The sequence below is a fragment of the Crotalus tigris genome, unplaced genomic scaffold (assembly GCF_016545835.1).
Source record: "Crotalus tigris isolate CLP2741 ecotype Arizona unplaced genomic scaffold, ASM1654583v1 scf7180000024340.7048381, whole genome shotgun sequence".
In the NCBI taxonomy this organism is placed as follows: Eukaryota; Metazoa; Chordata; class Lepidosauria; order Squamata; family Viperidae; genus Crotalus; species Crotalus tigris.
The window spans coordinates 1,425,361-1,438,504 of record NW_024100510.1 but is presented as its reverse complement, the minus strand read 5'-3'; positions in this window follow the sequence as shown (position 1 = coordinate 1,438,504).

Sequence of the window (13,144 nt, the reverse complement as noted above, 5' to 3'; positions counted from 1 at the left end):
TAAGCCAGTGATGGTGAAACTTTTAGAGACCGAGCACCCAAACTGCAACCCAAAACACATTTATTTATCATCGGGTGCCGGATGGGCATGGCCAACTGGGTGGGCGTGGCTGCAGTGGTCATGGCTGACTGGGTGGGCGTGGCTATGGTGGGTGTGATCACCTCGATGATGCTCATGGGGAGGGATGCCTGTGGGGGCCTGGCAGGATGGGGGAGATCCAGAGGGTCCCTTGCGGGTGGGATGGTGGGCCAGAGGCTTGTCCGGCGGGGTGAGGCAGAGTAGGTGTGCCAATGGCCGCGGGGCAAGGCAAGGCAGGGGTCAGAGCACTGCTGCCTGACATCATCGCCCCCCCACAAAGAGGCCAGTGAGTGCATGGGGGCCGACAGTGTCCGTCAGCAGCCACAGCCTGCTGGTTGTCTTGCATCATGGCAGCTCCACTGGTGTGGGCGGAGATGGCCCCTGGATGGCCAGAAAGAAGCTCTCACCTGGTTCGAGCCCTGTCTACACAGTGGCTCTGAAAAGGGTGGTGGCGGCTGTTCCTCCTGCTGCTCCGAGCCCCTTCCCACACAGGGAAGCAGGAGGCAGCGGTGGTGATCCCTGCATCACCAAGCCCGGACGGCAGCAGATCTGGAACTGTGCTGCATGCCCACCCCTCTCCGCTACCACCCCACATCGTCCTGCACACATATCCCAGAGGCACATGTGGATGATGTGGGACAGCAGTGGCAAAGGGTGACGAATGCCAGATCTTGCCTCCCCCCCGCCACCGCCCCCACCAGCATGAGGATGGGTGGCACAGCTTCGCCTGCAGATTTGCTGCCTGACACCATCAGCTTCTGCACACAGAGGCCAATGAGCACATGGCGGCCGACGGTGTCCATCAGCAGCCACAGCATGTTGGCTGTCCTGCATAATGGTGAACTGTTCACGAAGCCCCATTGGCACAGGTGGAGATGGCCCCGGGACAGCTGGGACAGCCGGAAGGAAGCTCCTCCTGCTGCTCCAACCGGTCAACTATGCAAGGAAGCAAGAGGAGATGGAGGGGCAGCCAGGGGTCTGGTGTATGAGATCCGCTGCCTCTTCAGGCTGCCAGCGAGCAGCCGAGGCAGCTCCAAACCCCTAGCTGCCCCTCCACCTCTTCCTGCTTCCCTGCATGGTTGACTGGTCGGAGCAGCAGCAGAAGCCACCCCCGTCAGAGCCATCAAGTGTATGGGCCCAGGCTGGGCAAGGGCTTCCTTCCTTCGCCAATGGGGCTTCATGAACAGTTCGCCATTATGCAGGACAGCCAGCATGCTGTGGCTGCTGATGGACACCGTCGGCTGCCATGCGCTCTTTGGCCTCTGTGTGCGAGAGCCAATGGTGTCAGGCAGCAGATCTGGAAGCGAAGCTGTGCCACCCATCCTCACGCTGCTGGGGGTGTGGGCGAGGTAATGTGGGATCTGGCATGCGTCTACCCTTTGATCGGCTTTCCTCTGCAGAGGCATCTCAATTCTCCCATCCCCCTAGACAGACCCCCTTGCCTTCCCCCAGCCTGGACCTAAAGACCCCCCCTCCTGCACCTCCCCCCAAGCAGCCCAGCCCAACCAAGACAGAGGGAAGGTGAGGCAGAGAACCAGTTGTTAAATTATTTGAAACCCACCACTAGTCACTTCCAAAGGCTGCTCACTCACTTTCCTGCCAAAACTGCTCCTTTTATAGGTTCCCTCACCCCGCCCAGCTCTTGCAACTGTTCCCGGACTCCACATACATGGAGAGGGGGAGGAGAGGAGCCTGATCCTGCGTCCCTCTGTCTGTGGCAATGGCGTGTGTGCCCACAGGGACGGCTCTGTGTGTCGCCTGTGGCACACGTGCACATAGGTTCGCCACCACGGATATAGGCTAACAGTTGGTGTAGTCTTCTCAGCTATTAGTACTGAAGAACTTTCAATCAGAATAGAGCTGGAAAGGACCTTGGAGGAGTCCAGCTGCCTGCTCAAGCAGGAAACCCTATACAATTTGACACAAGTGGCTGTCCAGTCTCTTCTTAAAAACCTCCAGTGATGACGTTTCTCTTTAATTCCAGGATGCTTCTCTCATTTTTTCTTGTCTTGCCTTTTGGTGCTCTAGAAAATAAGTTGACCCCGTCTTCTTTGTGGCAGCCCTTCGAATACTGGAATACTGCTATCATGTCACTCCTAGTCCTTCTTTTCTCTAGAATATCCATACCCAATGCCTGCAACTATTCTTCTTCATATGTTTTAGTCTCCAGGCCTTTAATCATCTTAGTTGCTCTTCTCTGCAACATCTGTTTTTGTAACGTGGTGATCAAAACTGAATGCTGTATTCCAGGTGTGGTCTTCGTAAGGATTTATAAAGTGCTTGTCAGAATCCAATCATATTTCATCTTTAATTATCAAATATAGAAACTCCCAATTCTGCCTTCTTTGGATTCTGCCATAAGAGGGAGAGAAGGGGGAGAACAAAGGGGCTTTATGGCCCTCACTTCCTTCAGTAGACTTCAAAGAGCTGAATGCTGAATGTGTGTTTATTGTAACCTATTGTAACCTCAAAGCGTTAGCATCCAGAGAACATTAGCATTAACAAAGAAGAGTATTTGCCTTTCATGTAGTTATCTGAAGTCTCCATCCAGACGGAAGAAAGAAGAAACGGGGTGGAATTGTGATACTTGAAACTATCACTGGAAGGGGGGTTGATTGGGTGGGACTACTGGGGAACCCCTTAAAACCTTGAATGGGAGAGCTTGGACCCCAAGTCCTGTCTAGCATGCCTGCAACCATTTTCTCTTAATAAAGGATTCCTGTTGGAAGAATTATTCCAAGAGTTCTGTCTTCTTAAGATGCAAAGTGGGGTGGGTCCTTACATTAGACAGGACTTGCAAAATTAATCCACCTGGAAGGAAGACCCTTGCCGGGGGATTTTGCAAAAATTTACCATGTCAGACAATGGAGCAAGAGAGGGGGAAAACTCCCTGGAAAGAGAGCCGCTGACCCAGTTGGAACCTTGCCAGATGTTGGGATCCGAGAGGCCAGATTCCTCAGGAGAAGAAGTGGTGGAGACACAGGACCACAAGCCTCGCTGGTCGATGGGCGTTGGAAAGAAAAGTGAGTGGGGAAAGGAATCAAGAAAGGTGACCCTGAGACGGGGGACCAAGCAACCAGAATGGAAGCAGGAGATGGAGAAATCCCTGCACGCAAGTGAAGAGGGAGGAAGCTGGGCACCGTACTCAGACTGGATCCTAGAGAAAGCTATTGACCTGATGAAGAGAACTCTCAGCTCCCTAGGAGAGGAGAATACTGACCCTACGGCTGCCCCAGTTCCTGGAGCCGCAAAGGGAGAGACACCGAGGGGGACGTGGAACCTGCAACCCCAGGGACATCTACTGATCCAGGAGCTCCCACCCCCTACCGGACCACAGATGGCAATCTGGACGGAAGGCACTACCACCCACAACAGAGGCACCGATCCATTCCAAGACGTCCACCGTTGGAAGTGAAATTCAAAGGGGAGCCAACACGCTTGGGGTTTTTTCTAACCCAAGTCCTCAGCTACATGGAGGAATATGGGCAGGATATTCCCAGCGACAAAGCCCGCATCCGGATCGTGCAATCTGCCCTGGATGGACCAGCTGCGGATTGGGTAGTGAACTTGCATGACTCCAATGCCCCAGAACTCAGTAACTTCAACCGTTTCATGTCCTCTTTGAGAAGACGATTTGAAGACCCCCTGGCTGATCGCAAAGCCCGTGAAAGAATAACAACGATGAGGCAGGGCAAACGCCCAGTGGCTGAGTATACACAAGAATTTCGGGCCATTGCCAGCAAACTGAATTGGCCAGAAGACATCCTCCTTGGCCATTTCAAAGACGGACTAAACTATGATCTATATGATGCTTGCCTGCCCCGAGGGGACCCACATCGACTTGAGGAATGGTACGTCTTGGCAGAGGAAGCAGAGATCGACATATTGAAGAGGCACCGCCGAGGAAAACAATGGAGCCGCCCCCCGCCTGAGCTGACACACCAACCGGTGAAATCATCGGATACAGCCAAGAAGCAAATGAGATGTTTCAAGTGCGGAAGAGAAGGGCATCGAGCTGTAGAATGCCGCTCAAAGGCCCCCCAGCACAACCCAGACAGATCCCAAATCAACAAACCCGGAAAGTATTCAGCTAAGCCAAAAGAAACGGCCATGAGAATGATGGAAATTGCAGAAACCCCCACCTCTGCTCACCAAGGGGAAAGGACTCCAGCCTACACCACAGGGCCGGTGGATGCCTCAGATGACAGCTCGGAGGGCGAACCCCTGGTAAGTGGATGCATCACACCCATCTTCAAAACAGTGACTATATTAATCCCCCCCATGCCCGAAGCTGTGAAGGTGAAAGCCTTAATAGACTCTGGCTGTACCCGCTGCCTCATTAGCCCAACACTAGTGGGGAATCTGGGCATCCCATCCAGGAGACTGGAACAACCAATCTCATTTGGCCAGCTAGATGGATCCATAGCAGGGGGGGTGCCAGCTACCCTAGCCACTTGCCAATACATCTCTCCCTGGGCAACCATGAAGAGGACTTAACGTTTGTGGTGACCCCAGGTATGGAATGCCCAATGATTCTAGGGATGGAATGGTTGAAAAAATGGAACCCCTGGGTAAATTGGAGGACGACAGAAATCAAATTCCCGAAGGGGGACCCTATGGACTTAAAACCCCAAGGGAGGCTACCAGAATCAAGAATAGAAAAAGCATCCATAGGAGAGGAAAAAAGATTAACAGAAATACCAGAGGAATATAGGGACCTTGCTGAAGTCTTCAGTGAGGAGAGGGCGAATGAGCTTCCCCCCCACCGACCCACAGACTGTACCATTGAATTCAAGCCTGGGGCAAAACTCCCGAAGCCCAGATTATACTCCATGAGCCCAAAGGAGAAGGAGGAAATGGAAAGATTTATAAAAAAAAACCTGGAGAGAGGTTTCATTGAGCCAGCCAAGCCTAAAGTGGCTGCCCCGGTCCTTTTTAGAGAGAAGAAGGATGGCTCTTTACGTTTATGCGTGGATTATAGGGCCCTGAATACAATCAGTGAAAGCAACCTATACCCGCTGCCCCTCATGAAAGACATGCTGTCACACCTATCGAAAGGGAAAATTTTTTCTAAACTAGACTTAAGGGAAGCTTACTATCGAGTGAGAATCAAGGAAGGGGACGAATGGAAGACTGCATTTAACTGCCCCATGGGGTGCTATCAATTCAAAGTCTTGCCATTTGGATTACAAGGGGGCCCTGCAGTCTTTATGCAACTAATCAATGACGTTCTAAGGGAGCACCTGTTTAAGGGGGTCCTTGTTTACTTGGACGACATTCTTATCTTTACCGAAACAAAAGAAGAACACGTCAAACTTGTCAGAGCGGTTTTAAAGAAGCTGCGAGCCGCTCACCTATATGCCAAACTCTCAAAATGCGAATTCCACCAGGAAAGGATAGACTACCTAGGCTATCGCATATCCCCACAGGGCATTGAAATGGACCCAGAGAAGGTCAGAGCAGTATTAGAATGGGCACCACCCCGCACAAGAAAGCAACTACAAAGTTTCCTGGGCTTTGCAAATTTTTACCGCCAATTCATCCCCTCATTTGCACAGATAGCCTTGCCCCTCACTAACTTACTAAAAACGAAGGGAACACCCTCAGTAAAACCTAGCCAGCCACTAACATGGACAATGGAGTGCCAAGCAGCGTTTGAGAGACTAAAGAGACTTTTTTCTGCCGAACCAGTACTAAGGCACCCAGACATGGACAAACCCTTCATAATACAGGCAGATGCAAGTGATGTGGCAGTGGGGGCTGTGCTATTACAAGAAAATGATGATGCAGTATTGCAACCCTGTGCATATACATCTAAGAAACTCACGGAAACAGAACAGCGCTGGCCCGTATGGGAGAAGGAGGCTTATGGGATACGTTGGGCATTACTCACGTGGCGACAGTTCCTGGAAGGCAACAAAATCCCCTTCCAGGTATGGACTGATCACAAAAATTTAGAAGCCCTGAAAACTTCCAGGAAACTCAATCCCAAACAAGCCCGCTGGTCCCAGCATTTTCACCAATTCCAATTTAAGCTCAAACATTTACCAGGAAGAAAGAACTTCCTGGCAGATGCACTATCTCGCATGCCCCAATATAACAGCGCACGAACCACAGACTCTAGACCAATAATGGCAGAGTCACAACTGGCAGCGCCAGTAACCACAAGAACCAAGCCAAAATAAAACCACAACTGGACAGCCAAACTGGATTGAATTCAGAAAAAGTTTGGAAACAGATGATTGGTTCCAGAAAAACAAACATGTGTGCACAATGAGAGACGGATTGCCTTGGGTAGGGGAAAAGTTATATATACCAACAACTCAAAGACTAACTTTCATGCAACTTTGCCATGACACAAAATCAGCAGGGCATTTTGGATTTGTAAAAACTTTACACTTAATTAAACGGCAATTTTGGTGGCCATCAATAAAAAAGGACATAGAAAGTTATGTTGCCAGCTGCCCAACCTGTGCATCAGCAAAGAGGTTGCAAGGGAAATCGCCAGGGCTGTTACAACCAGTGGCAAGTCCCTCAGCCCCCTGGAGGGAAATAGCCATGGACTTTATAGTGGAATTGCCTGAAAGCAATGGGAATACTGTTATCTGGACAGTCACGGACCTATTTTCCAAACAGGTGCACTTTATCCCTTGCCAAAAAATTCCCACTGCAAAGGCCTTAGCAAAACTTTTCATCCAGCACATTTACAGATTGCACGGGGCACCCCAACGCATCATCTCTGATAGGGGAGTGCAATTTACGTCTGCATTTTGGAAGGAATTTTTATCCCTTTTAGGGACCACTCAGGGATTGACATCTAGCCACCACCCTCAAGGAGATGGACAAGCGGAACGGTGCCAGTCGGTACTTGAGCAATATTTGAGATGTTTTTTAAATTTCCAACAGAGTGATTGGACGGACTTACTTCCTTTTGCAGAAGTTGCCTACAATAATGCAGTCCACTCCAGCACAGGCTACACTCCTTTTCAAATAGCCAACGGCCAAAGTTTCAACCCTATGCCAGAGTTAACCCCAAAAGAACCAACGATCCCTTCACTGAAAGAATGGATGGAAAACCTACAAAACACCTGGCCAATAGTCAGAAAATCACTAGATGAAGCTAGGCGGGCATACAAAGCACAAGCCGATAAAAAAAGGGTTGAGCCTACACCATTCATTATAGGAGAAATGGTGTACTTATCTACAAAATACCTAAAGTCCCTACAGCCCTGTAAAAAACTTGGACCAAAATATATAGGACCTTTTCCAATTAAAAGGATCATAAATCCAGTAACAGTAGAATTAGAATTACCCAAAAACCTCAGGCAAATACACCCAATTTTTCATTGCAGCTTGCTGAAAAGAGAGCATCAGTCACCTCTACGGCCAAAAATCCCCCCCCCACCACCTCCAATCATGGTGGAGGGGGAACAACACTTCGAAATAAAAGAGATCCTTGACTCTAGGAGATATCATGGAACAACTCAGTACCTAGTTGCCTGGAAACACCTCCCTGCCTCACAAAATGAGTGGGTCCATAAACGTCACGTCAGAGCCCCGAAGCTATTGAAGAAGTTTCACACAGAGTATCCTAACAAGCCTAACTAAATTTTTTACTTGTGTTTTCTTTCAGGTGGATCTCTCTTATTGTTAAGAGGGGCCGGATGTCAGAATCCAATCATATTTCATCTTTAATTATCAAATATAGAAACTCCCAATTCTGCCTTCTTTGGATTCTGCCATAAGAGGGAGAGAAGGGGGAGAACAAAGGGGCTTTATGGCCCTCACTTCCTTCAGTAGACTTCAAAGAGCTGAATGCTGAATGTGTGTTTATTGTAACCTATTGTAACCTCAAAGCGTTAGCACCAGAGAACATTAGCATTAACAAAGAAGAGTATTTGCCTTTCATGTAGTTATCTGAAGTCTCCATCCAGACGGAAGAAAGAAGAAACGGGGTGGAATTGTGATACTTGAAACTATCACTGGGAAGGGGGGTTGATTGGGTGGGACTACTGGGGAACCCCTTAAAACCTTGAATGGGAGAGCTTGGACCCCAAGTCCTGTCTAGCATGCCTGCAACCATTTTCTCTTAATAAAGGATTCCTGTTGGAAGAATTATTCCAAGAGTTCTGTCTTCTTAAGATGCAAAGTGGGGTGGGTCCTTACAGTGCTACTAATACTTCACATGATTTTGATTCTATGCCTCTGTTATCCCTCTCACAGTTACTATTTTTGAGCCAGGTTTTACCTAATCTGTACTTGTACCTTTGGTTTTTCCTGTCTAAGTGTAAAACCTTGCTTTTCTCCACATTAAATTTCATTTTGTTGGATAGGGCCCATTGTTCAAGTCTGTCAAGATCTTTTTAGATCTTGAGCTTGTCTTCTGGTGTATTGGCTATTCCTGCTAGCTTAGTGTCATCTGCTAATATGATGAATTCCCCTTCTATTCCCTCATCTAAGTCATTTATGAAGATATTGAAGAGTACTAGGCCTAAGACAGAACCTTGTGGTACCCCACTGCTTATTTCCCTCCATGTAGATGTAGTACATTAAGAACTACTTGTTGAGTACAGTTTGTCAGCCAGTTACAAATCCATTTGGTGGTGATGCGCTCTATCCCATATTTTTCTAGCTTACCAAGAAGTAGGTTGTGATCTACTTTGTTGAATGCCTTACTGAAATCTAAGTATGTCCACAGTATTTTGCTGGTCTACTAATTTAGTCACTTTGTCAAAGAATGAAATAAGATTGGTGTTGCATGTTCTGATTTTAACAAACACATGCTGGCTTCTAGTTATAATTTTATTTGTTTCTCGATGTTTGCAGATCTGTTTTTTTAATTATCTTTTTCAGGATCTTCCTAGGAATTGGTGTTAGTGTCAACCATCCCATTGGTATGTACAATAAAAGAAACTCCTGGGACAGTTTTTTTTTCAAGAGTATAACTTTACTGACAGATCCATATAGGTACAGAAGAAGCAAAGCCAGTTCTAAGGATTTGGTGTGAAATGCAACATAGTAAAAAGCCCTTTTCCTTTCCCAGGCTGCCCAGTGTCCACTGTCCACCAATCCATTAGCATTTTATTTTGGGAAAACATTCTGCACTTTTTGAAAGTCTTCACTGTCTGACCTTGGGGTTGCAAGATTTTCCAGGCTGCCAACAGGTCAGGTAAATTCCTTTTCTCCCTCCCAGCTCCCCACACATTCCAGTCATACCTATCCCCCCTCCCTTAGCTTCCTTGCCAAGTTGCGAGCAGAAAGAAGATTGGAAAAGAGATTATGTGGTTCCCATCTTCTGAGATAACATCTGCCAGCTCCTTCAGAACTCTGGGATGTAATTTGTCAGGACCTGGTGATTTATATTCATCAAGGTCAGACAGATGTTCTCTTTCCATTTTTTTGCTTATTTTAATTTTTATTTCTAGTCTCTCCTTTACGGTTATGTTTTTGGTAGTTTGCAAAGAATCAGTAAAGCAGCTCTGCTTTCTCTCTATTGCCTGTTACTTCCTTGCCATCTTCTCTTTTTAGTGGACCAACTCTTTCCTTGACTTTTTTCTTCTTATTTATATGTTGAAAGAAACTTTTTTAAAATTATCTTTGTCTTTTGTTGTGAGTCTTCGTTCAACTTCAGTCTCCATGCTCCGGGGTGGGTGTGGGTGTCTATAAGGGAATTAATGCTTCCAATCATGGTCTTCCTAGGTAATGTCTGGCTAGATCTCAACAGCTGATCATATCTTAGATGTAGTCTTCAGAATGATTGTAATCTGTAACTGGAGGAGTTCGTAATAACTCCTGTGCCACAGTGAGCACAGGCAGAATTTGGGTCTCTCCTTTCTATGAATATATTTAGCTACAGCCACTATATCTCCATCATCATTATACTTTCATCAACGAGCTGACTGCAGACCAGTTGCTCTCACACCTGTAGTCATGAAAACCTTTGTGCTGGCCACTTGAAAATCATTATGGATCCACTGCTAGACCCTTGCAATTTGCCTACTGAGCAAATAGATCAGCAGATGATGCTGTTAATATGGCACTGCACTACATCTTACAACATCTTGAATCCTCAAGGACCTATGTAAGATCCTTTTCGTAGACTTCAGCTTGACATTTAATACCATCATTCCAGAAATTCTTCTCTTTAAACTGACTCAGCTGGCTGTGCCTGACCACACTTGTAGGTGAAATATAAGCCTTCTAACAGATAGAAAGCAGCAGGTGAAGCTAGGTAAAAATCACATCAGATACCTGTACAATTTGCACAGGTACCTCCCGGGGCTGTGTGCTTTCTCCATTACTCTTTTCTCTATATATCAATGACTATATCTCAAAGGATCCTTCTGTTAAAGTACTGAGGTTTGCAGATGATACAACAGTCATTGGTTTCATTCAAGACAATGATTAATCTGCATATAGACGGGAGGTAGATTAGCCAGTCCCGTGGTACAGCCGGAACAATCTGGAGCTGAACATACTTAAAATTGTAGAGATGAAAGTGGATTTTTGAGAAACCTTCCTATTTACCACCTCTTACAATATTAGACAACACAATATCAACATTAGAGATCTTCCCAGAACTTAAAATGGACACCTAACATTAGAACCATCATTAAAAAGGCACAACAGAGAATGTTCTTTCTGCATCAACCCAGATAGCTCAGATTGTTCAAGGAGCTGTTGATACAGTTCTCCAGAGGAATTATTGAGCCTGTCATTTGTACTTCTATTAACTGTCTTGTTTGGTACAGCAACCAAACAGGTCAGGCACAGACTTCAACAGATAGGACTGCAGAAAAAACAATTGCAATCAGCCTGCCTTTCATTGAGGACCTGTACACTGCACAGATGTAAGGACCCATTTCAGAACCTCATCCCAAGAAAGCAGGACTCTTGGAACATTTCCATTCCAAAAGAAACTTTTATTAGGAGAAGCTGACAGCAGGCATAGAAGGCAAGAGCTAAGGATTTCCTGCTCAGATCAATAGGTTAAAAGAGCATAAAGCAAACCCCACTCCAACAGTTCGTCTGGTCAGTTCAAATGAGCCAATCCCTAGGTGTTAGATCTGCTGTGGGAACGAAGCTGATAACTGAGTCCATTCCCATGCTTGTGAAGATGTTGTTGGGTCTTCACACCTTTCTCTTCCTCAGCGAGAGATAAACCAGATTGCCGGAGGCATATTCCTTTCTAATCCCAGATTGACATCAAGGGGAAACAATTCAAAGAGCAAGCAAATAGGACAGGCAGAGAGGATACATTGTAGCTAAGCGAAAAGGAGAAAAGATATTTCCCAATTCTTCCTTTACATATATATTCTTCATTTTCCTCACTTTCTTTTATTATCATTTCAAATTTTGTTAGCTGTCTTTCACCTCAAATTTTTCTTCCATTTTTATCCATTTCTCTAATTGTATTAAATTCAACCAATTTAATTTAGTATCTGATAAAACATTCTTTAATTGTATTATATTCTTTATCTTGTTCTTCCAGTCTTTCCATTTTTTTTTAAATTTACTAATCCATTCTTTCAATTCAATCTAAAGGAATTTCTTTATTTCCACCACCAGTGTTAAAGGAGAAATTCCTGGCATTAATCGATATCTCCATTTATTCCATAATTCTATCAAATTTTTTAAAAAGGGATTTTGAATCCTCTTAACAATTTTTTAATATCCTTTTTAAACCAATATGTTTCTATAGGATCACCTATTTCTCTTAATTCCTTCAACTCTATATCGCTCCATAATAAATCTCTATTTATTGCTATAATATATGGATCACCCTTAATTGTTTAGCTACCCAATAATTTCTAACATTTGGAAGACCCAGCTCACACTTTTTAGATGGTTCATACCATAATACTTTACTTATTCTTGTTCTCTTACCTCCATTACAATACACCTCCAACAATCTCTGTATTTCCTTTAATTGTTGATCCAAAAACTTAATTGGGATCATCCAAAACAAAAAATTAATTTTTGGTAAAACTTTCATTTTTATTGCTGCAATTCTTCTGAACCATGATAATTTCACTTTTCCATATTTATCTATTTTATCTTTTATATTTTTCTTAGACTTCTCATAATTCGACTTCTTTAATTCTTGAATATTTTTTGGGATGTCAATATCTAAATATTTGATACTATCTACTATTTTTAATTTACATTTTTCTTTCAATACATCCATTTTTTCTTTACTATGTTTATATAACATCATTTCTGGTTTTCCCCAGTTTATTTGCAATCCACTATATTTCCCAAATTCATTCAAATGTGACTATACCCTCTCTATAGTAGCTATGGGATTTTGAAATGTTAGTAACATATCATCTGCAAATAAATTTATTTTAGTTTACTTATATACACCAATTCCTTCAATCAATGAATCTTTCCTGATTGTATTTGCCAAAATCTCCATCAATAATGCAAACAGAAGTGGGGATAAGGAGCAACCTTGTCTCGTTCCCCGGTTTAAGGTTATTGTCTCTGTAACACCATCATTTATAACTATTCTCGCCTTATTCTCTGAGTATAGTTGATTTATCACCTTTCTAAATTTTTTTCCAAAGCCTAACTTCTCTATTAATATCTTCAGTGTCGGTCATTCCACACAATCAAAGGCCTTAAATACATCTAATGCTAATAAACCAGCCTTTAATTTTTGATTCTTTGTATAATAACCTATATTTAATACCCTTCTTACTATGTCAGTTGCCCTCTTATAAATCCACACTGATCCTTTTTAATATAATTCTCTATAAATTTATTCAATCTATTTGTCAATATTGCTGTAAAAATTTTAGCATCCTGATTAATAAGGGATATTGGTCTATATGACCCGGGGTTTCTAAGATCTTTATTAGGTTTCACTATCAATACTATCAGAGATTGCTTCCGGGAACTTGGAATAATATCCCCTTTCATTATTTTATTAAACATTAACCTCATCTTCGGCACCAATAGTTCTTTAAATTTTTTATAATATTCTATGCCTAGTCCATCTAACCCTAGTGCTTTACCTATTTTCAATTTATTAATAACTTCTAGTATCTCCTCCTCTTCTATC